The 25,072-nt window shown below is 44.6% G+C and overlaps 1 non-coding gene across 1 annotated transcript; it reads left to right on the top strand.

Annotated features, from left to right (window-relative positions):
* The first annotated feature begins 7,485 nt into the window (after nucleotides 1-7,485).
* On the top strand, nucleotides 7,486-7,560 carry Trnai-uau (transfer RNA isoleucine (anticodon UAU)). Its single transcript has one exon. It is a non-coding gene; the product is annotated as a tRNA-Ile (tRNA).
* Nucleotides 7,561-25,072: the final 17,512 nt, after the last annotated feature.

The following is a 25,072-nucleotide window of genomic DNA, read 5'->3' on the forward strand; positions in this document are numbered from 1 at the left end:
TTTCCCCCGTCCCCTTCCTCCACCCCTCTTCCCCCAGGCTTTCCCCTCCCCCTTCCACGCTTCCCCCTATCTCCCCTGCCCATGGCATCTGCTCTCCCCTCTCCCACCCCCCTCCTCCCCGGACTCGTACACAGTTAGTGAACTTTCGCGCGCCCGAGATCAACGCCCCGTGTTTCTGTGTGTGCCATCGTTTTGTGCTTAAGTGGTTCAGTGTTATTCGTTTTGTGCACCTACGTTCACGTGTGACAATTTTCGTCTATGTATGTGTCCAGGTGTCTGAACAAATTTTATCTAGGACTCTACACCCGTGAATGGCTCCATGTATTTTAAGAAGTATTTGTCTCCGTTTATATGTCCACCATATTTTTTTCTCTAAATGTCTTCATTTGTATCTTTTGTGTTTCTCTGAGGCCAAAGAGCGGCGTAGTATGCTGCTGCTGGCCTGCCTGTAAACAGGTTTAAAAATAACAATAAAGAAAAAAAAGCAACCTTTCCCCTTTCGCACCAGAGGGAGACACCAAAGCCGCGATTGCCACAGCGGCGCCACCGCCAGAAACAGAAGGCGACTGCTTCACACTACGCGCTGTGGCGCGCTCTTCAAAACAGTTATTTTTACCTCAGCTCAACACTAACTAGGGAAATAAAAAAGAACTTAGTTCGTCCATTTTTCTCAAAAACTATCTAGTATTCTCCTACGAATACCAATCTTTTGAAACCATGCTCAAAAATCATGTTGTTTATTCATTTATTTAATCGTGTATGAGCTACATCTGCACTTAATTAATAGGCGATATATACTAGGTTACAAATATAACTAAATAATAATTATACATCCATATATGGATTCATGATCTTCACATATAGTAAGACGTCATTATTGTCTATAACAAGGCTCATATCTCTCTCCAGTGTTCGGCACACTTCACTGCAGCGTCGTTGGCCAACCACAGGTCTTGGAAAGTGCATGGAGCCAGCAAGGGTGGACAGGTCAACAGGTGTGTCATCGTTTATTTTCCTCCACATTGGCAGGGCTGTTCTTCGGCGTGTACCCATTTGAACAGGTTATCCTTTGATCTTCCTATTTCACACCTGAGTCTATTTAGGCTCTTCGAGACTCTCCATTCCAACTGTGGTCCAGCAGAAAGTTTTTCTATGATGTTCCAACTTTTCAGGCTGCCTTTATCCAATTTCCATTTTTACATTGATTCTCTGGTTGTAGATTGACTTTCGTTTAGTGAATGTTCAACTTCTATGAAATCTTTACTAGATTTAAGTTTTGCCACCGCTGGCTGATGTGCATACTGAGGGTGTCTTCTATCTTGCCCGCTTCGTTCGGCCATCGCCAACGTTTGCCGTCTGATCTATGTGGGGGGCGGGGGTGGGGGGAGGGGGGGATGCTATTCCAGAACACATATATAGGAGATCACGGTTTGTAGGCTTCAGGCATCCCGTAATTAATCGACATGAGTCACTCATGCAACCATGATTGTGTTCAGGCGCGCACCTCCTCGTCCGAAGGAAATCGACGACCACGAATGTGGGCCCTCTCACACGTTGCCAAGGTTGTTTCGAGTATGCAGCAGAAGTTTCGCTGGGAAGGCCTTACACATCCTCCATACAGTTCCGCAACTCTCCCCTACCGATTTCCGTATTTTTGGAGCCCTGAAGAAAGGCAGTCCTGGCCTTCGATTGGCTTTGGACAAAGAGGTGCACACCTGGTTTCAATCATGCTTCCATAGGTAAAGGCAATAGCAAACTTTTGTATCCTGCCTGGATAGGCGGCGCGTGGGTCTACTCCTGTAAACTGAAGGATAGGCCGAATGTAGGAAGTGAGTAGGAGCAGGAAAAGATGAAATGCTTCGGTACTGCGTGTAGGTCATAACTCTTTTACTGGGGTATGGACATATACAACTGATATTTTTACTTAACTTTGCGTACAGATGAGCACGTAGGTGCGACGCCGTTCATTTATCAAATCTAACAGCGGCTAGAAGTTACAAAGGCAAAATCTGTAGTGGCTCGCCCACTATGAAATAGAAACAATGTTGCTTGGTCGTCTACTCGGGATCAAATGGGTAGAATCTGGAGCAGCGCTCGTAGAGCTGCACAGCGCCGGCTAGAGGGCGCTGTCGTCGGTGTCTGTCGTAGTGCCAACCTAAGAACTTGCACCTACTCTATGGCATCGTAATTATCGATACCATACAAACATTGTTTAATGAAGGCACTGACCGTCTTGTCTCACAGTGCTATAAATATATAAACATTTATGGCGACCACTTTTGAAATAATAAAACAGTTTACTTACTTTTCTCCATCTGTCTCTTTTTCATTTCACTGCCGCTTGTATTAGTGAAAGTACATTATGCTCGCTCAAGATACTAGGCCGTGTTTTCTGTACCAAGGTAATGCTGTCACGGAGCAAGTAAGAACAATGATTAAAGTCCTTAGGTTAAGGATTATTTTGACACTATATACGGCGATAAATGTTTGAAGCGTTTTAGTCATCATCATCATCATCATCATCATCATCATTATCTTCATTTAAGACTGATTATGCCTTTCAGCGTTCAGTCTGGAGCATAGCCCCCCTTATAAAATTCCTCCATGATCCCCCATTCAGTGCTAACATTGGTGCCTCTTCTGATGTTAAGCCTATTACTTCAAAATCATTCTTAACCGAATCCAGGTACCTTCTCCTTGGTCTACACCGACTCCTCCGACCCTCTACTGCTGAACCCATGAGCCTCTGGGGTAACCTTGCTTCTCCCATGCGTGTAACATGACCCCACCATCTAAGCCTGTTCCTCCTGACTGCTACATCTATAGAGTTCATTCCCAGTTTTTCTTTGATTTCCTCATTGTTGACACCCTCCTGCCATTGTTCTCATCTACTAGTACCTGAAATCATCCTAGCTACTTTCGTATCCGTAACCTCAACCTTATTGATAAGGTAACCTGAATCCACCCAAGTTGGTCGAAAAATTGACCGGTGCACAGATAACTTAGTCTTGTACTGACTTCCTTCTTGTAGAAGAGAGTAGATCGTAGCTGAGCGCTCACTGCATTAGCTTTGCTACACCTCCCTTCCAGTTCTTTCACTATGTTGTCATCCTGTGAGACTATGCATCCTAAGTACTTGAAACCGTCCACCTGTTCTAACTTTGTTCCTCCTATTTGGCACTCAATCCGTTTATATCTCTTTCCCACTGACATTACTTTCGTTTTGGAGATGCTAATCTTCATACCACAGTCCTTACATTTCTGATCTAGCTCTGAAATATTACTTTGCAAACTTTCAATCGTATCTGCCATCACAACTAAGTCATCCGCATATGCTAGAATGCTTATTTTGTGTTCAGGTATCTTAATCTCACCAAGCCAGTATATTGTTTTCAATAAATGATCCATAAATAATATGAACAACAGTGGAGACAGGTTGCAGCCTTGTCTTACCCCTGAAACTACTCTGAACCATGAACTTAATTTACCGTCATCTCTAACTGCTGCCTGACTATCTATGTAAAGACCTTTAATTGCTTGCAAAAGTTGGCCTCCTATTCCATAATCTCGTAGAACAGACAATAACTTCCTCCTAGGAACCAGGTACTCCAAAAGCCATAAATTGTGTTCAGGTATTCAACTACAACGATCGTAATATGAACTTGTAATTATAACTTACGGGACACTGAAGGACATATTTTCAAGTAGGAAATTTACGCGTATTTACGAAAGTAATCTGTTTTTATTCATAGGCGTTCTGCCCTTAAGTCAACGGCCTTTCTGCAGTGGTAACACCGTTTCCCGTGAGATCACCGAAGTTAAGCACTGCCGGGCTGGACTAGCACTTCGGTGGGTGACCACCCCGTCTGCCGACCGCTGTTGGCAAACGGGGTGCACTCAGCCCTTGTGAGGAAGTACTTGATTGAGAAGTAGAGGCTCCGGTCTTGGAAACTGACATACGGCCGGGAGAGCGGTGTGCTGACCACATGCCCATCCATATCCGCATCCAGTGACGCCTATGGGCTGAGGTGACACGGCGGCCGGTCGGTACTGTTGGGCCTTCATGGCTTGTTCGGGAGAAGTTTTTCAGTTCTGCCCTTAAGTTTTTAGGATGGTTGGAAATTACGAAAAGAAAACTAAAAGAGACAATGTTTCTGAAGCAGGTATGAAATTAGTAGTGACAGGACGGAAACACCAAGCCCGCCACGACAGAAAAGAATATACTTTAAAGAGAGATATGGATGTTCCGTGTAAAGACCTATTTTCTGAAAAAATGTGACTGTGTTCATGCTACATCACATGATGAGACTTTTCAAATTAAGCGCAGAAAGAAAGTAGGTAATTCTAATGGCTCGGTGAAGATGAAGAAGATTAGGTTAAGAGTGCCCTGTGAATTAGCTACCCTAAACCATTTTCTCACAGTAGCGCGGGTGAAGAACGGATGTAATGCACAAGTTGTAAACGGTGTACACATTTATCATGTGTTAAAAACTGACATGAAATGACGTTTTATTAATGTTTGTACTGTGGAGATCCTATTGGCTTTCAGGCTAAAATGATGAAAATTCTGGACATACTATTCTATAAAACTGTTATTATAACAATGATAACACCACTTATGATTGTATTTTTGGTCGTAAAACCGTAGCACTTTGTATTAAAATAACCTGTGAGTATTAAAGTCGACATTTTTGCAATTAAATGATCAATGTCGTAATTAAATTAAATGATAAAATCATATGGACCAACTTGACCCAACTGCTGTGCCAACTAGCCGCGTGGGTAGGGATCATTAGCCCAGATGGCATTACAGTAGTAATTTTTTTTGTTTTGAATAGTCATACTGTAAGCTGCTCTAATGACTTAATTGTAAGGCTGATGAAACACTGGACCATTATTTCCACTTAAAAAGATCAATGGAAGAAGGCTGGAAAAAATCGAGAAAAAACGTGGGATGGCCTGCTTAATTTTTCCTAATACTATTGTAGGATTTTTAGATTTTTCGGAGGTGTTTTGCATGGTTTTATGCAGGTGGACGTTTATGAGGGTGATGAGGGATGAGTTTCTGAACCGAGCCTGAGGATGTGGACCGACTGGTGAGGTGAGGACAGAAGCACTTACAAAAGGAGGGGGGGGGGGGGGGAGGGGCGGTTCTGCTAATCTGGAAGGAGGGGTGTACAGGGTATCTGACGATTCTAGACACAAATAGAAGGGGCGAGTAGAGAACAATTAAATTATCAATTTATCCTAATAAAAATATATCCAACTGAATACCTGAACACCTTATAACAGGTCGCTGAGGATCAAAAACGCATGTGTGGACGAGAAGAGAAACAAGTTACAACAAATCTTCCACACGACAATCATTCATGTGAAGGCAGACTAGGGCACGACTCCTCATTGATGCTTGCACGATTCAAAAATCCCAGATGTGTTCCGAATGCATTGACGTAGCCTTAGATATTAACAGAGTTTTATCAATGGCATGACTATACTTCTGCATACATCATATCAGGAAAACGACTGGTTTACGGAACTATGTTTATTAGGATTGTTTGCTTATTTCATTACAGTTTAGTTACCCCATTTATGTGTACCTAGAATAGTGAAACACCGTGTGCATCTGGTCGGATTTTATTGTTAGGCAAGGGGAGGTGTTTACAGTTTTGTTGGGAGACTATGCGGAGGGCAATGTGTATAGGCGCTGCAAAGTCTAAGGTTTCAGAGAATGGGGAGACTATAGTTTTGTTACTGTCAAGTTTTCTGGTAATGTATGATATTCACAGCTGTTCAGTATGTAAAAGAAAGGTGGGGAATTTGATCTGTTGATGGAGGATTGATGTGAGTGGGAATAAGCCAGGATGGCATTGATAGAATATTGGAGGAAAGAGAGAGTTCCATGCAACATTTGCATACAGAGGATTGGTCATATCAGGGACTTATAGCTATGGAGGATTGTGGAAGGGTGCAATTCCTATGTTCAGCAAGTTTGTAGTTTTAGACTGTAGAGGGATTTACGTAGTATGATTAGTAGGTGGGGTTTCCATGTTAGTTGGCGACCAAGCATTGGACGACATTTACTAGTACTGCCCTCATGTAATTCGTGTAAGTAACAAACAACAATAAGAACACGGTAGCTGTTTGTACCGCGGAATTCGTCAGTGTTGAGGCAAATAAGATAAATTTACATTTGTTACTGATTTACTAGCTGTATATAACAGTTCAACATACGGAACCTGATGGTGTTAGTGTGTAATGGTAGATAGGGAAGATGATGCACTGAATGAGAACAGCTGCGCATTCCCATGAAAAAAGATCTGGAACAAGCTGAAATGATGAAGAAAGCAAAAGAAACAGCAGACTGGATTGACGAACTGTAAGTGGGTGCTTTATTGAACAGCCAGAAAACAAGGAAAAGAAAACTAGAAGCTAGGAGGAAACACCAGAGTCATCAGAAGTAACCGAAATTCCCTGCATTTGTCATGATGACGATGATTGTGACTACCAAATTGCTGGCGCACTGAAGTCACTGCCTTGATGTAGTGTAAAGAACCTAATGAATTACGTTGCCTTTATGGTGAACGAGGTAAAGAAAAATGATTGTGGTTCAGATGTGTAGGATGCTCTACTTTCTTGTACATCTGAAAACTATGTTTGTAATAACAGCTAATCCAAGAAACAACATTCAAAAATTGTTAAAATATGAAAATAAAAGTGATAACACATTCCATGGTACTATTAAAAACATTTCAGTTTTCTGTAGAGATCTGGGATGGATGACCGCTAGAGTGTGTAATCTCCCCCCTCCTTTCTTCTTCCACCTATTATCCACATTAAACAATGCGAAGTTCAAGTAATTAATAAGAAAAATCTTTTATGAAGTTTGAGAGGAGCGAAGATAAAGATAAATTTTCAAGTTTACTTAGCTTATCATGTTGCGATGGCCCCAGTTCTTCTTGTATAGGTGTCTGATTCTTGAAGCCGAAAATATAACATCATGTCCTCACGGTTGGTTTGAACTAAATAAATTGGAAGACTGTTATTGCAGAATTTTTTACGTAAATATTTTTTTTCCACTGATTCTCTCACAGTTTAGTATATCATACAGTATTTTGACTTTTCACATTAACAAAGCCGAAATTACATTGTTCGCACCTATTATACAGAAATACGTCCGATCACATCAGAGTCAAGCTTACGACTCTCTCACTCTGCGGAAATAACAATATTCCAAATGGTTTACAATTTTTCTTAACAAATGAATTCGTTTTCGTTACATCATTAATTTCGACGAAATGATAATTAAATGGACACCCTAGCTGCTAACAGGCGTTGATGTACTTCATTGGGGACATGTTGAAAATGTGTGCCCCGACCGGGACTCTATTAGGCGCACTACGAATGTAGTTGTGTGGACATGTTGGGAATGTGGATCTCACGGGGAGCGTGCAAGGGATAAGTCCCTGCAGATGCTCTGTCCTCTGTGCCCGCGGTGGCTCAGATGGATAGAGCGTCTGCCATATAAGCAGGAGATCCCGGGTTCGAGTCCCGGTCGGGGCACACATTTCAACATGTCCCCAATGAAGTACATCAACGCGTGTTTGCAGCTAGGGTGTCCATTTAATTATCATTTCATTTCTAGCAAAGCTGCATTGTCATCCACGGTAACTGTTCTTTCGGGAACAGATACTACCGTCATATATAATTAATTTGGATTATTACCTCATGAATGAATCCAGAAATAAACATAGTGAATAGTACAGGATTGCGTAATTAACAATAGAAATTTTAAGTGTGCAAATAATTGGTAATTTCAAATGTTTCTAGAAAAATAATTTTAACTGTACATTCAGAACTAGTACTTATCGATTATAACATCGAAACTATAATATTCTATAAAGTAATTCCTTTTCATAAATTTTAGCTCGAAATATAACATATTATGTATAAAATTATAAGAAAGTTTTGAGGAAAGCAACTGGGATAATACTGACCTGCCCAAAAATCGAAAAATAATACTGGTATCGATAACTACTGTTGAGGAAAAGCAATGGTAGAGGAGGATGTCCCGTTACAAGTGGCACTGTTGCAATGATGTAGTGGGTTGTTGTCACGAAGCTGACCGATGACTGTTAATGGAAACGTCATTATTGATCAGAGATTTTATTACATCTTCGTCTACACAATCGTGACAGGCTTGGGAGTGTCCACGTCGCGCAAGTCGCAAGCTGTTACTGTGTCCGTTGAGGTACGCCTTGAGTGGATTGCCCCGTGACCTCACGCCAAGTGCTCCTAGTAGCAGCGTTGGTAGATATTCCGCCAAGGCTTTGACCTCAGCAGCAGCGGCAGCTCCCAATGCAGACTGGAGACAGCCTGGCTGCCCAGGACGTAGCACTCTGAGGCGGTCGGGGCTGGGCCAGGTCATAGCCTGAGAGATGTGGCTTTTAGCTGCAATGCCCGCATTTGCAACCAGTGACGAGCAGTGTCGGTGTTTGCCAGCCCAAGCAAGACGTGTCAGCAGTAGCACTTTTTCTTGCCCAAACCGTAAGCCAAGGTAGGACGCAGGCAGCTTCTGGTGATAGGTCCCCAGGAAATCCAATGGGTAAGAAGGTGCCGAGTCACATGCACTGGAATCAGCGAAATTGATAGGTCTATATTAGAGTCCGGTGGTGGCAGTTTGCAGACCCACGTCGACTTGTATGTTATATAGCCCTCTCCACGTAGAAGGTGGCTGCCAGATTGCATAAATCTATTTCAGAATGAGAGTCGTTTGTACAGCCTTGGCACATGTTGGGCTAATGTGCCGATTTCTATGCATAACCCATAATAGTGAGGTGGCTTGGCTGTGTGGCAATCGGAGGTACTGGCTTCTACTGCACCAATGGTATTACGCCTCTGGTCTCAGATAACTACCCTGTGCTGTGGCGCTGTTTCTCCCAGCAGCAACAGGTTATGCCTGTTATAATTGTATCTCTCTGGCCCCATTCTGTCCTCCTTTCATGGGCTCATTGCAGTAATCGTAGGAGGCGTCCGTATTTTACTCAACCACCAGAGTGAAATAACGGTGGTAGCTTAAACCACAAGGTTCATTGGCAGTGTTTAGCGTTACTTTCTATATCTAATCCACTCGGCATACTTCGTTTTCATATGGTCATGAATCACCACTCAAGAATTAACAAATCATCATTACTAAATTTTCTGGAATAATTACGCATTACTTACAGCTACTGAAACCACTTAACCAATTCCTTATGATCTATATCCGTCTTTTCTTATACCTCACGTAACCAATCCTTATTTGCTCAGATAAACCAAAACTCATTTCCTGTTATTTCCGAATGCTGTTAAGAACATCCTCACAATTGCTTAAAACATTTCAAGTATACTGACAAACAATATTCCCTGCAAAATTACACGAATTACAATACGATTATTAACAGTGATTCCTACTAATCAACATAACCTGTGGCGAAGCTGTAAATCATTAAGTCCATTATTAATCATCATACAATCATCGCTTTAGGGCAAAAGTCATTAAACTCCTACGTCCAAATCGGTTCATTGCACTGTAAGATTCAGTCACTGAGAGTACCCAAAGAATCTGCAACGTCATCCATTAAACATCATAATAATTGAAACATATACTCTCGCCATTAATCACAAGTAATGTCGACGCGAAATAACGAATCCTCTAATACCACCACCGACAACTACAGAGAAAACAAAAAAATACTGGAAAACTCTCTCTTAACAAATCATATTTAACAATAAATTGCCCGACTCCACTGATCTCTCATGCTCGGCGACTACTTCAGTTTATCTGGTATTTCTCAACCTACTGCTTCAGTACTCACCTGGAACTTCATCTCTGCAACAACAGCTCTCCTTTCGTTTTTCTAGAGAACATACCCTTATAGCTATGCTCAAACTAAAAGGTGTCCGTATCTCGCTTCAAACGCTTATTCTCCTAGTCTTGATTCTTATTCACATTTGATTTCTTATTTTTCGGATCGTACTTTTTGCAATATGCCATGAATTTTTGGGAACTCGGACGACTCTTTTCAAAAGTAGCGAAAGTCTTGCTATACTTCAGTTCTACCGAGTGTAATGTCATGTGGAGTCTCAGTGAAAGTATACTTATATTTCACTCAATGTATTACCTGAAAAACACTACGTAAATTAATACTGAGACTTCAACACGATGGTCAAGGAAATGGGTTTTATCAAATACTTGTTATTAATTTCTCAAGCAGAGTTTTTCCCATTCGTGATTTGTGTGTACGTATGTATGTATGTATGTGTGTGTGTGTGTGTGTGTGTGTGTGTGTGTGTGTGTATGTGTGTGTGTGTGTGTGTGTATGTGTGTGTGTGTGTGTGTGTGTGTGTGTGTGTCTGTGTGTATGTGTGTGTGTGTGTATGTGTGTGTGTGTGTGTGTCTGTGTGTGTGTGTGTGTGTCTGTGTGTGTGTGTGTGTGTCTGTGTGTGTGTGTGTGTTTGGATGTTATGGACGCCCAACGGCGAGGTCATCAGCGCCACTCATTACAACAAGCGTATATGTAGATAAATTTGACAACTGCTGCACATTCGTGCACTCGAAAAGACCACATAGTCACTATCTCACATGCGCTAAAACAACTTAGAAAGAGGGAAAGTAGCTACACATAAAATTAAAACGCAGGAGAGCTAAAAGAAAAGCACAGGGAAATGTGAGTGGCTGACCACTTATAGAAAACTTGGATGAGGCAGTCACTCTATCTGCACATTAAAACCATCTACCAAAATCTTGGGAAAAATGTTGGACAGTTCACAAAGCTTTAAAACTTGAACCACATTCCCGAATGAGATTTTCATTCTGCAGCGGAGTGTGCTCTGATATGAAACTTCCAGGCAGATTAATACTGTGTGCCGGACAGAGACTCGAAGTCGGGACCTTTGTCTGTCGCGGGCAAGTGCTCTACCATTTGAGCTACCCAAGCGCGACTCAGGCTCCGTCGTCACAGCTTTACTTCTGCCAGTACCTCCTACCTTCCAAACTTTACAGAAGCTCTCCTGAGAGAGCAGTTCTCCAGCAGGTATCGTACGCCTTCTCCAAATCGATAAACAGGGCCAAAGTCTGGAATTTACGCAGAAAACCATTCATGACATGGGTCGTCAAAGTAACGAGGTGGTCAACTGCAGAACGATGCTCTCGAAATCCACACTGTACAGTCGCCAGTAAATTGTGAGTCTCGAGCCACCATACCAGCCGGGCATGAATCATACGTTCCATCACCTTGCAAACGCAGCTAGTGAGAGAGATGGGGCTGTAGCTAGAAGGAAGGTTTTTGCCCTTACCGGGCTTAGGTATGGGTATGGCGGTGGCTTCCTATCAATGTCTGAGAAATGTGCCCTCTGCCCAGATACGATTGTACGTGTTAAGGAGAAAGTGTTTGCCCACAAGAGAAAGGTGCTGAAACATCTGAATGTAGACAGCGTCTGGCCCTGGGGCGGAAGATCGGGATGAACTGAGAGCATGATCTAGCTCCCTCATAGTAATGGTGGCATTGTAGCACTCACGATTCTGAGAAGAGAAGGCTATCGTCCGAGCCTCCTCCGCTCGTTTCTGATGGAGGTCGGCAGGGTGATAGTGGGAAGTTCTCAAAATTTCCCCAAAATGGAGGCCCAAGGTGTTGGAGATAGCAATAGCGTCCATGACAACATCATCAGGATAATGTGATGATACTGAGTGCAGTAGGAAACAGTATTGATAGGGATCAGGGCTACAGTATTGAGTGTGACGTGGTGAAAATAGCCTCTGCAACGATCCATACCAATGTTGGGCTGGTGCCTGCTTTCGTGGGGCATGATCAGCCCCAGTTGAACCGCTCTGTCAGGAGGGTAAATATGCAGCTGGATCAGTTGCGTAGAGTGGCCACTCTGTCAGACATTGGATTGGTTCCTGTCAAGGCTATTGATAGGGGGGATTTCACAAGGCATGGCCTACACCTCAATAGGAAAGGGAAGGGTAAACTGGCAGGGTTGTTAGCGAAATCCATAAGGGAGGACACTAGTACTCAAGGACGTACCTCTTTTTTAGACTAATTTCAGTGTACAATGACAAGTTCAGGCAGGCAGGTGCTAAAGAGGTCCAAAACTCACAAGATTCTCACAACAGTAAAGTAAATAATAATGTTGCCATATTTAACCAAAATATTGGTCGATTAAAGAAAAAAGTTGTGTCTCACAAAAGTAAAGTAAAAAATAATGTTACCAGTTTTCACCAAAATATTCCGGGATTGAAGAATAAAGCAGATGAGCTCGTGGCCTCTATTAACCTGGATAAGGCACATTTTCCTTTAGCCGAATCGCTTGGACAGTCCACTCATCGAGATACATGCGACAGTCCTGAGAGGGGGCGCCATGGCAGCCGCTGCAGTTGATACAGCAGGGAGAAGGAGGCTGATAATCGCCCTTGTGCACATCTCTACAACAGGTTATACATTTGGCTGTTTGCCGACAAGACATTCTAGTGTGGTTGAAATGATGACACTAGTAGCAGTGCATCAGGTCCAGAATGTATGGTCGGACTGTGACAATTACACAGCCTGCTTTGATCTTGGATGGAAGCACCACTCTGTCAAAGGCTAGAAAAAGAGTGCGGGTGGGCACTAAGGAGGGTTCAAATGGCTCTGATCACTATGGGACTCAACATCTGAGGTCATCAGTCCCCTAGAACTTAGAACTACTTAAACCTAACTAACCTAAGGACATCACACACACAACCATGCCCGAGGCAGGATTCGAACCTGCGACCGTAGCAGTCACGCGTTTCCGGACTGAAGTGCCTAGAACCGCACCACTAAGGAGGAATCTACCTTTTTCACTACCCAATGGATTTCAATGCCACCCTGATCAGAGTGGTAAGATTGGCTTTCGGCCCCGGTCAGACCATCGACCAGCCTAGTGTAAATAACACCATGGGAATAAGAGTTCCACGGGTCCTTACATGAACAGAGTAGCCATCAAGAAGCGAGGAGGCAAGCAGTAGTCTCCAATAGCAAAGTGCCATTTTGTAACGAGAGCAGAATTTCACAGGGCCAGCAATTGCATCAATACCTTTATGAATAATGGACGGATTTACTGTGGCGAAGGACTGACTGTCTTCAGTACGGGAGACCATGAGGAACTGTGGTGCAGCTGGAAGGGTCCTTGAATTGTTAGCCTCTTTAGGTTTACGTTTTGTAGACGTTGATTGTGAAGATGATTGGCTCCTTGCAAGAAAATCCCCCATGATTGCCAGCATCTCCGATGGCGTGCTCCTTCCAGCTGGGGGCTCCCTTCACAAGGGGCACACCCACCTTAGGTGATTGTTTACTCCTCAGGTCACACCTCAGGAACATCAGACAGAGGGACCAATCGGCAATTTGGGAGGGTTGCAGCTCAGGCAGTCACCTCCCCCTGGGCCTAGCCAGTACCGGGGGATATGTGCAAACGCTACCTGTCGACGCAGAGCTGGGAATTACGTGTTACCCAGTCTCATGTTACGCGTCAGACACGTGGGCCGGCCTTCAGGAGCTCACAGGGAGGAAGAAGAAAAAGAGGAACCTCAAACGCCGAAGTGGAGGAACGAGTGGAGAAGGGAAACAAAGAAAGGAAAATGGAATGAGAAAAAGTGGTGAGACTGATCTTATATGTCAGCGACAGACAATGCTGAACATTTCCAGTAACACCCCAGACACATTCACCAAGGGAGGGGAACAAGAATAGCAAGAGGATAGACATGCGGCACGGATGGGAAAAGATGGTCAAAGGTTGAGGCCCCGTGGTAGCCAAGCACGAACCTGCCAAAGAGCGGCGAGCCCTTTGTGGCCCTACATTCTATCAGCTACATTCAGACCCTACACAACCATTTATGAATGAATTATAAGACGTCACGGTAACTTATACTTTCCGTTTGCAAACATTTCCACGTCATTATTTCCTAATGTATTCTTCCTAACACCTCTACATTTCTTGATTTATTACTCACCCATCTAGATATATTAAACTCTTCGCTGTACATTATATTTGTTGCAGGACCAGTGAACAGAACTTCCACCTTCGAGGCATACTGGCAAAAAGCTCCAAAAGAATTATGTCTGTGATTACTAGCTTCGGCTCTGTGACATTAAAAGGATCTCATATTTTTCCAATTATGCAAGAATAATAAAAATGTGCTCCTTCTACCGCGGCCCCACTAGCAGGAGTACTTATTACACAATATATATACTTTTCTGAACTTATTAACATCTTTGTATAATGGGATTTGTGGCCAGCAAAATAAGTTTTATTTTGCCTTTGACAGTTGGCCTCACTCCACCAATATAACATATTCAGAACTAATTTCAGCATTGCTGGAACTAAGTCTTCCAGTGAGAAATCTACTTGACATGTTATTAAGTCCTCCAGTGCAGTTGGTTTGCAAGTCATCTCTTTAACACGTGCTATTGAATTTGGTATCAGACAATGGCGACGGTGATGTGACAGTCTTGCTGGATAGAAAGAAAATTTCTGAGGCTCAAGAAAAGCCTATTGGTTACTATGTCTAATATGTCGCAGTAATGAGAAAATTTTACCACTTTTATTTTTTCTCAGCCTTATTTCTTTACCTCACGTGTATGGTACGATTTTTGTCCTCAGGCTACCGGTTTCGATCTAGAATGACCATTTTCAGATCTTCAGCAAATGTGGAAAAAACACAAATACACACAAATTGTCTGTGTGTCTCTGGATCCTACTCCAGCTACTGCGGGGACTGGGTGCTGACAAGTCCTCCCCATTTGGCTCGGTCCTCCTACCACTTTTCTTCCTCCACTTGCTGCCAGGTCACACCTCTCCTTTCTACACATATTCTCACTCCCATTTTCCACCGTGTTCTTGGGCGCCCTCTAGGTCTTTTTCCATCCATCTTTAGTTCTTCCATAATTTTTTGAAGTCTGCCCATGCATCCTGTTAGCGTGCCCGTACCATCTTAATCTCTTCTTTTCGATTTATTCTCTCATACATTCTTGTTTAAGTTCCTTTCTAAGGAAATTTGCTTTTCTGAAACTTCCTTATTCCAAATCAGGTGCCGGCCGAAGTGGCAGTCTGGAACCGCAAGACCGCTACGGTCGCAGGTTCGAATCCTGCCTCGGGCATGGATGTTTGTGATGTCCTTAGGTTAGTTAGGTTTAACTGGTTCTAAGTTCTAGGGGACTAATGACCTCAGCAGTTGAGTCCCATAGTGCTCAGAGCCATTTGAACCAAATCATGTATTTTATTGTCTGGCAGAAATTGCCTCCCTAATGTAACCTCCTATTAATTTCGTTGTTTATTCTCCCATCACTTGATATTTCACTCCCTAAATAAGTGAAACTGTCTACCACACTGAGGGGTTCTCCATTCAAAGTAATATTCCTGCTGATCCCTTTGTCTCTTCCAAATACCATTGCTTCACTCTTTATTTTTAATCCATTCCTTTTCATTATTTCCTTCCACGCATCAAGTTGTAACACTACATCCACCTCTTTGTCGTCCATATTATCATATCATCTGCAAAAATTATCTTTTTTGTCTTTTTCTTTTAATATATCTTCAACTGCCGTATTCATTCCCTCTGTAGCGGCACCACCGTTTAGGATATGGAAAGTTAGTTTTGTGCGACATTCTGAGCACAAGTTACAGCCAGGTGCGGGCCAGATTGCAGTAAGTTACGCTGACCTTCGATTGCGAAGTGGAATGGAGGCCACAGGGGCCATCGATCCGCTGAAAAGCGTAAACGCAGCGATTCGCACGGCGCAAACTATAGGCGGAAGGGGAGAACTGGGGCAATCGGGGTGTGGGACGTACGTGACTCGGAGCGTTGCGTTAGCAAAACAGAGGCGCGCAGTCGAGTACAAGTAGGTGTTGTTTTCTAACGAGATTCATTGAAGTGTGGTAGCTCTCCTGGATGGCGGGGCGTGCCGCACCACCAGCTACACGCGGCAACAGATGGGGCGACAGCATCCCAGTCCACGGCGGGTCGTTGGTTCGACCCTCAGAGGCCGACGAGGGGTCCGCAGCCAGCCAGGGTGGGCCACTCTTCGGGTCGCTACTGCAGGCAGTCGTCTCGTCTCCCGAGACTCGCCGGAGACTTACAAGGCGAGGGCCCCGCATGTTCGGACGCCGGCACAGGGGCGGTCGTTGCCGCCACGTTCCCAGCTACGCCAGCCGAGGAAGAACAGCAGCGCGGCCGGCCTACGGCTCCCAGCGGAGCAGCGCGGAGTCAACGGGGACGGTGGCCACTGAGTCGGCTGCTGGCGCAGCCATCCTGACGTAATCGGAACTCTGCAGCCGGCTAACAAAGCTGGCACGACACAGCTTTGCTTTGCACAGGTCGCTGGGGGTACTTTCTCAACAATACGGGGCCTGTGACGTGGACCGAGGTGTACGAAGCTCTGTAGTGGAAACGTATAAATCATTTGAAAAGATCGACCGAGTTTTCATACGGCACTTCCTGGCACCCATCCACTACATTTGGTGTCAGAATAGCGGACGTCGTCTGTCCAGTACAATGTTCGAGCCCACCGCCTACAGTACAGTCACAAAGTGGTGTGAGTGCTGTCAAAATTGTTCTTTTGAGTGTTGGACGTTTCATTTCTTGTTGCTGTTTTGAGTATGGCTTGCCAGAAGTCACATTTTAGATGTTTTGCGTATGCATAGTATTTTTTGCTGTCAGAATAAGTATTAGTGTATTTGGGACAGTAAGATGTTGTTTTTCGTGGCATTTGATTACTTTGTATTGGTTTATGATGTTATTGAGTATGATGATATGGAATTGTAGGAAGTCAGATTATTCTTGTACTTAGTCCTCAAACAAAACGACTAACTGAGAACGAAAGCAACACAATGGCAGAGTCAAGAACGCGAGGTGTGTCGGAACCAAAAGCGGTACGAATTTTAATGGAAAAGATAGCACAATTGACAGCGGACAATACTCAGTTGAGAAATGAATTAACATCTAGAAGTGAGCGGGTAACCGCATCTGATCAGTCGTTGTTGTCTAGGATGCAGGAGATTGATCCAGCCACCGTGAGTTTGATTATTCCGTTTTCTGTCAAGGCATCTGAGGACGTGCATTCGTTTGTGGAGGACTTGGAAATTTCAGTTGTGATGAATGGTTGGTCTGATGAACAGTTGTTACATGTAGCCAAGATTAGACTAACGGATGAAGCGAAAACACATGTAAGGTGTTCTGAGGCCTTAAGGAAGGCAGGACAGTTTAAGCAGTTAGAGGAAGGGTTTTTACAAAGGTACATGAAACAGAATAGCGCTCGGTACTTTAGGGAGAGGTTAAGTATAATGACAAAGAGACAGAGGGAGACGGTGGAGAAATTTGCGGACAGGATAAGGGAAATTAATGAGTACACTTAGGAGTTGGGTCAGAGCGATGAAGCGAATAGTGTTCTGTTGCAGAAGGCCGAACAAAGGGCACTTGATGTATTTTTGAGAGGGTTACCGGCGCATATGTCACGGGAAGTGCTTGAAGGGACTCCGAAAGATTTTTATTCGGCCATTCAGCTGGCAATTAAATGTGAGGAAATATACGTGGCAACAGGGGCAAGCGAGAGGCAAACAGTATTTGCAGCGAGTATAAAATGTTTTAGGTGTGGTCTTACGGGACATGTGCAGAGGCAATGTACACAAAAAAATGGTTCAAATGGCTCTGAGCGCTATGGGACTCAACTGCTGTGGTCATAAGTCCCCTAGAACTTAGAACTACTTAAACCTAACTAACCTAAGGACATCACACACATCCATGCCCGAGGCAGGATTCGAACCTGCGACCGTAGCGGTCGTGCGGTTCCAGACTGTAGCGCCTTTAACCGCTCGGTCACTCCGGCCGGCGCAATGTACACAGTCACCAAGGAATAGAGGAAGGGAAGGAAATCAGCAGCGTTGAGGATGGAGAAATGGAGATAGGAGAGGTCGACAAGCGTTAAACGACAGAGGGGGCCCAAGACCCACCTAAAGGAGTTCCCGTCTAATTTCACTACGAATATGTATGCAGAAGTGGAATTTTCAGTGGTAGGATCCGTAGGAACTAAAAAGTTTAAGATTTTGTTAGACACAGGGGCGCAAGTGTCAGTGGCTACTAAGAGAATAATGGGACGAAGGAATTTAGACCCACCACGTTATAGGTTGCGTGGCGTCGGGGATAAGGCGGTCACGCCTTTGGGGTCAGTGACAGTTAACTTTCGCATAGGGGAAGTCCGATTTAATGCATGCATGGAGGTAGTACCATGGGTGAGCGAGGGGTACGGAATCATCCTAGGAGTAGATTTCTTGCATCAGCATCATGCCAAAATTTTGGACTGTGGAACTTGGTGGAATGTTATTTCCGCTAGGGGAAACTGTTGTCAATGCAGAGCTGTCGCGAGGGGCGTTCAACGTAGTGAACAAACCAATTGAACCGCGTGCATTAGCATTAAGGCTTAATTCGCATGAGTGTGTGTCTAGTGGCACCGGGAAGTCGCTTTGGGTAAGTGTGGAGTCGAATCTACCTGTCGGTACAGTATGTGTTATTGAACCATTGGAGGATAATGAAGATTTGGGTTCACTGTGTTGTTTTGTGAAACGTAATGTTGTACGCGTGCAGGACGGGAACAAGGGGCGAGTAGTTCCCGTGAACGTGGGTAATTTTAGCGCTGTAGACGCGAATTTGAGGAAAGGAGTTTTAGTAGCGAATTTGGATGTGCTGGGTGATGAAGACTGATGTTAGAGAGGTAGGCGAAGCGATCAAGTAGTAACTGCCAATAGAACTGCATTGCGTGACAAAATTAAGCATTTGAAAGGAAAAGAAATGGAGCAGATGGAAGAATTGTTGTGGGAGTTTAAGGATTTGTTTTTTTCCACAAGGGCCGTTACCAGCGACTCCAACATAGGTTACCAACAGGGAATGAAGCACAGGTTTACCGTAAACCATACAGAATACCGATGTATTTGCAGCCGATTGTGGAGGATTTCATTGATCAGCAGCTTGCGGGCGGTATTATTGAGCATAGTAATAGTTGCTGGGGAGCGGGCATTGTCGTTGTGCCTAAGAAATCTGAGGATGGAACTAAGAAATACAGGTTCTGTTGTGACTACCGATACCTCAGTAATAAGACAGTAACGGACACATACCCTATTCCAAACATATCGGAGACTTGGATCACTTAGGACAGTGCCAGTACTTTTCTACGATGGATTTGACAAGTGGTTATAATCAGTTAGAGGTGGCTCTAGAAGATCGTCCAAAAACTGCTTTCTCTACATCTGGAGGCCGTTACCAGTACATTAGAATGCCATTCGGTTTGAAAAACGCTCCGGCAACGTTTCAGAGGTTGCTAGACCGCGTCTTGAGGGGTTTGAAACCACGGCAGTGTCTGGTCTATTTGGATGACATTACAGTGTTTTCAAGTAGTATGGAGCAACATAGACAGCGGTTAAGGGACGTCTTTATGAGGTTAAGAGCAGCTCGTTTGGAGCCTGGAAAAGTATAATTTCGCATTAGAAGAAGTAAAATATTTGGGTCGGATTATCAGTAAGGACGGAGTGCGAACAGATTCGAGGTTGCTACAGGCTGGAAAAGGGATTTTCGGGAACCGAAAACAGTTAAGGAAGTGCAGTCGCCGGCCGAAGTGGCCGTGCGGTTAAAGGCGCTGCAGTCTGGAACCGCAAGACCGCTACGGTCGCAGGTTCGAATCCTGCCTCGGGCATGGGTGTTTGTGATGTCCTTAGGTTAGTTAGGTTTCACTAGTTCTAAGTTCTAGGGGCAGATGACCTCAGCAGTTGAGTCCCATAGTGCTCAGCGCCATTTGAACCATTTTTTTGAAGTGCAGTCATTCAACGGACTTTGCAATTTATATCGAAAGTTCGTGAAGGGTTTTGCAGATTTAGCATAGCCGTTGACACGATTGTTAGGGAAGGGTGTGAAATGTGAGTGGACAGAGGAGTGTCAGAAAGCGTTTGACAAACTAAAAGAAGTGTTAACATCAAGTCCGGTTCTTGTGTTTCCAGATTTTGAAAAGGAGTTTATACTAGCATGCGATGCATCGAATCAAGCGTTAGGGTGTGTTCTTAGTCAGGAAATTGTTGGGAACATCCTGTAGCCTATGCGCCTAGGCAGTTGAATGTAGCCGAGAAGAATTACTCAATAGCAGAGAGGGTGATGCCTGGCGTAATCTATGGAATCACATATTTTAAATGTTATTTATTTGGCAGAGGATTTCAGGTAGTGACAGATCATGCTGCATTGAAGTGGTTGTTGGGGTAGAAGGATCCGTCTACCAGACTCGCCCGATGGGCCGTGAGGGTTAGTGACTTCGAGGTGGTGCACAAGCCTGGGAAGAAGCACGGTAATGCGGATGCAGTAAGTAGGAAGTTGGCAACAGTAGAAGTCATAGGTTATGGCCTAGAGGTATGGCAAAAATTACAGGACGCAGACAGCGATTGTAAATTGTATCGGACACAGCCACACTTTAATGTGTACGACGGTCTTCTGTGCAGGAAAACGAAGTTAGGGCCAAGGATAGTAGTGCCAGCGAAACTGAGGGACGAGGTTTTCAAGGAAGCACATGATCACGTGTCATCCGGTCATGGAGCGTGTAGAGCGACGAATAGGAGAGTGGTGGAGAGGTATTGGTGGAGAGTCAGATACAGCTACAACGATTGCCATAGGCAACATGTCCATTCTCTTTGCTGGAGATTGATGTCTTACGACCTTTTAGGCGGACACCATCTGGGAACAGATTCGTTCTGACAATACTAAACCATTTTTCAAGCTGTGTGGAGATGGTGACTATGCCAAATCAACAGGCAGCAATGGTCGCGCGAGCGTTAGTAAATAACTGGGTTTTGAAGTTTGGTGTACCAGAGACAATAATTACTGACCAAGGGACCAACTTCATGTCGGATTTAATGAAGGAAATACGTAAATTGTTGAACGTAAATAAGGTGAGGACGAGCGCGTTGCATCCACAGGCCAACGGAAGGACCGAACGGGTGCACAGAACAATCGGGAAGATGCTGAGTTTTTATGTGGATTCTCATCACCATCAATGGGACGAGTATTTGAAGGATATTGCATGCGCATACAATGCAAAAGTCCATACAAATACCGGTTTGTCTCGATATGAGGTAGTGTACGGGCGAAAAATGCCGTCACCGATTGATTAGTGAAGCTACAGAAAGGAAGGACTGGTGAATCTGTACGGCAATTCGCGAGAACAATTCGGGATGTTTGGAAACGACTACAAAAAGCGAATACAAAGGCTTTGGAAAGGCAGGAAGATAGAGTAAAGCGGAAAGGAAGTTTACCGCAGTATAGGGTGAGGTAATGGGTAATGCTGTGCAGCCCCTATATGCGAAAAGGGGAAATGAAGAAGTTCCTCACGAGGTATCAAGGGCCATACCAAGTTGTTGAAATCACATCTCCCGTTAATGTTAAGCTTCAGCTGCCAACTAAAACGACGATAGTACACGTTGGGCGATTACGGCCATCTAAGGGTTGCCCGGATGTAATTCCAGGCGTGTCACATAAAGGAAAGAGGAAGAAAGGAAGAAAGAGAGAGTGAAGAGAGGTGCTAAGCGCAGAGAAAACCAGGAAGGTAGAGTACAGCATGAAGTACCGTATGCTCTGCGATCTAGAAAGTAGTAGTTTTGTGGACTGACAAGATAGCCAATCCACTAGGATGGGAGGCCGAAGGGCACGCGTTTAAGCTCACACAGGATGGCGTGAGGTCTGGAACAGGACAAGGTCTTTATAGTAGCAAAAATAGTACATAGCTTCTGGAACACTTAACTTTAATCCATAATTGGTGAACATCGGTCTGACGGTACATGCATCACAAGATAAATAGCAATTGACAATGGCGCCTTGCTAGGTCGTAGCAAATGACGTAGCTGAAAGCTATGCTAACTATCGTCTCGGCAAATGAGAGCATAATTTGTCAGTGAACCATCGCTAGCAAAGTCGGCTGTACAACTGGGGCGAGTGCTAGGAACGTCTCTCTAGACCTGCCGTGTGGCGGCGCTCGGTCTGCAATCACTGATAGTGGCGATACGCGGGTCCGACGTATACTACTGGACCGCGGCCGATTTGAAGGCTACCACCTAGCAAGTGTGGTGTCTGGCGGTGACACCACAAGTAGAATATTTGTATTTTTTTGTTTTTGTTTTCGTGTCATATAGCATAGGGTTTGTGTAGAGTAATTACGCATTGTATTTTATATGTGTTTTCGAGTATTGTGAGCCTGCTAGGGGCAGCAGTCTTTTTGAAGAGGGAGGAAGGGTGATGGTGATCCCTGCCCTCAGGTTACTGAAAAGGGAAGTGTAGTGTCTGACGTATGTGGAGAGTTGTTGGAGGAGAGATCAAAAGCAGTTGTGGAGAGATAAATGCGTCAGAGCAAATGTTTAGGTGAAGTCGTAATAAATATGTGTTGGACGATGTCATAGTCCTGTTTAAATTTTTAGTTATCGACAGTGCTGGGTCAGCAAAGTCGTGTTTATATAATGTAAATTTAGGGATGAAAGTAGTCACACAATCAGTGTTGAGTTTGGATCAAAAATAGTGAATGTAGGAGGAAAATCTGTGAAGCTACAAATATGGGACACGTGCACTGTGTAGTTATTTTTAGATGGGGGAAAGGAATAGACAGTACAAGGGACATCGTGGAACCAAAATTGAGCTGGCAACGGGTCGGGATGCACTGGATCTTCCCCACCTATGAAAATTTGATAGTTGTAGGAAGTTGTTTTGAGCAATGAGTGTTTACGGAAACGAAACGTGTAGAGCTCGAAGGAAGTGAAATTTTAATCATTGGAACTAAGTGTAACATAATAGGACCAATCTTCCATCTGCCAGCGTCAGTTTCACGTCACACAATTGAATATTACGCAGCCACAGCTGTACTGGCCAGAAACCACTTTAGAGTTTTTGCAAAGGCAGAATCTGACCTCGTTAAATCAAACTCTGGAGCCAGACCAAGAGGGGCGCATATCAGCCGAACTGCTTGTTCAACATGTCGCCCAGTATAGGGAAAGGCAACGACAAACAACGATTGTTTTGAGCACCTCTGTGCCAAGTGTCATCGCAGCCTGAACCTTGTTATGTGTTGATTTCTTTCTGATCAGGCGGAGAGCCAATTCTCAGAGGGATCCGAGGGTAGTCCCCAGTGGATTGGATACTGAGGGCGTCAGACGGGTAGGTACGGGGTTGATCAAGCAGTGATCGTCCAATAAGGAATTTTTACGTTTTGTTTTATGTCATGGTTTTAAGGGGACACTAGACCACATTTAAGTTTTCTAGTAGTAAGTAAGTATGTCATAAGTGCCAATCCAAACAAGTTTAAGAGTTAGTTAAAGGATGACCTGGGGACCGGGTCTTTCCGAAGAGGGGAATAATGTAACGGCACCGCCGTTTAGGATAGGGAAAGTTAGTTTGGTGCGATATTCTGAGCACAAGTTACAGCCAGGTGCGGGATGGAATGCAGCAAGTTACGCTGACCAGCGGTTGCGAAGTGGAATGGAGGCTACAGGGGCCATCGAGCCGCTGAAAAGCGTGAACGTAACGATTCGCATGGCGCAAGCTATAGGCAGTAGGGGCCCACTGGCGCAACCGGGGTGTGGGACGTACATGACTCACACCAAAGCGTTAGCGACACAGAGGCACACAGCCGAGAATAAATAGGTGTTGTTTTCTAACGAGATTCATTGAAGTGTGGCAGCTCTCCTGGATGGCGGGGTGTGCCGCAACACCAGCTACACACGGCAACAGATGGGGCGACAGCGTCCCAGTCCGTGGCGGGTCGTTGGTTCAACCCTCTGAGGCCGACGCGGGGTCCGCAGCCAGCCAGGGCGGGCCACTCTTCTGGTCGCTACTGCAGACAGTCGTCCCGTCTCCCGACACACGCCGAAGACTCAAAGGCGAGGGCCGCAGGTTCGGACGCCAGAACGGGGAAGGTCGTTGCCGCCGCGTTCCCAGCTACGCCAGCCGAGGAAGAAACAGCACCGGATCCGGCCAACGGCTCCCGGTGGAGCAACGCGGAGTCAACGGGGACGGTGGCCGCTGAGTCGACTGCTGGCGCAGCCATCCTGACGTAATCGGAACTCTACAGCTGGAGAACAAGGCTGGCACGACACAGCGTTGCGTCGCACAGGCCGCTGGGGGTACTTCCTCAACAATGGGGGACCTGTGACGCAGACCGAGGTGAACGTAGCTCTGTGGTGGAAACGAATAAATCATTTGAAAAGCTCGGCCGAGTTTTAATACGGCACCTCCTGGCACCCCTCCACTACACCTCCACCACAACATTAAAAAGTGCAGGTGGTACAATACTTCCTTGTTTAAGTTCTTCTCTTATTCCTAAGCATTCAGAGTTCCCCAATCGTGTTCTAATTCTACAATTGTGTCCTCTGTACATTGTATTTATTACATTAATGTATCCATCTTCTAAACCTATCTTCTTCATTTCTTCCCAAAGTCTTTCCCTGTTAACTGAGTCATATGTCTTTTCTATGTCTATAAAAACCATTATCACAGATTGTCTACAGCTTAAAACAATAAAGTAGACCGTAATGAGAAGTATTACTGACTTACACGTTCATTTGTGCGATTTAAATATGAAGAGGCATACCTGTTTTATAAAAACATGACGCTGACGATGCTGGCACTGATGTTGTGTTTAGCAAAAATGGGTTCAAATGGCTCTGAGCACTATGGGACTCAACTGCTGAGGTCATTAGTCCCCTAGAACTTAGAACTAGTTAAACCTAACTAACCTACGGACATCACAAACATCCATGCCCGAGGCAGGATTCGAACCTGCGACCGTAGCGGTCTTGCGGTTCCAGACTGCAGCGCCTTTAACCGCACGGCCACTTCGGCCGGCTGTGTTTAGCATTTGACGATGCCACTATAGCTCCAGTACATTAGGACATGTTTTTATAAAACAGGTATGCCTCTTCATATTTCAAGAGCACGAATGCACATGCATGTCAGTAGTACTTCTCATTTTCTGTTTTATTTTTTTCGGCTGTAGACAATCCGTTAGTG

Source organism: Schistocerca serialis, chromosome 7 (genome assembly GCF_023864345.2).
Source record: "Schistocerca serialis cubense isolate TAMUIC-IGC-003099 chromosome 7, iqSchSeri2.2, whole genome shotgun sequence".
Taxonomy (NCBI): Eukaryota; Metazoa; Arthropoda; class Insecta; order Orthoptera; family Acrididae; genus Schistocerca; species Schistocerca serialis.